Below are 623 nucleotides of genomic sequence, written 5' to 3'. Positions count from 1 at the left end.
ATAGTGATCACATTCATCGTGGAGACCTTGTCCCCATACATGTCACTTGTTTTCTTTTTCCCCATCCCCCTTCCCTCCCTTCAACCCCTCTTCTCCTCCCCATTTACAAAAGCTTCCTTTCTGTTTTCCTTTTCTTTTTTTTTTTCCACTTCTCTTTCCTCTCTACCGTGTATTCCATTCCATTTGAACATTTTATTCCTATTTCACAGTATCTATTATTCACTTCGGTATCTTGTTTACACCTTCACTTTCTTATACCAGAGAAACAATGTATTTCCACATGTGTGTGTCTGATTTATGTCACGTAAGAGTATGGTCTCAAGGTGCATTCATTTACCTAGAAATGTCTTAAGCTTATCCTTTATAGCAGAGTACTGTAAAACACACACACCAGGCACACACACACACACACACACACACACACACCACATATATATGTACATGTGCATCTTCTTTATCCACGTTTGTGGTCATTTGGGCTGTTTCCAAGATTGGGCTGTTACAAACCATCACTGTAAACATAGGTGTCTGCATGTATCACTGAAGAAGGATGCTTTTAATTCTTTCAGGAAGATACCAGGAAGGGGACTAGCCAGATCAAATGGAACCTCTATAGTTAGTTT

Source organism: Octodon degus, unplaced genomic scaffold, assembly GCF_000260255.1.
Source record: "Octodon degus isolate 3935 unplaced genomic scaffold, OctDeg1.0 scaffold00047, whole genome shotgun sequence".
In the NCBI taxonomy this organism is placed as follows: domain Eukaryota; kingdom Metazoa; phylum Chordata; class Mammalia; order Rodentia; family Octodontidae; genus Octodon; species Octodon degus.
The sequence above is the reverse complement of the archived record's forward strand: the minus strand, read 5'-3'. Positions refer to the sequence as shown.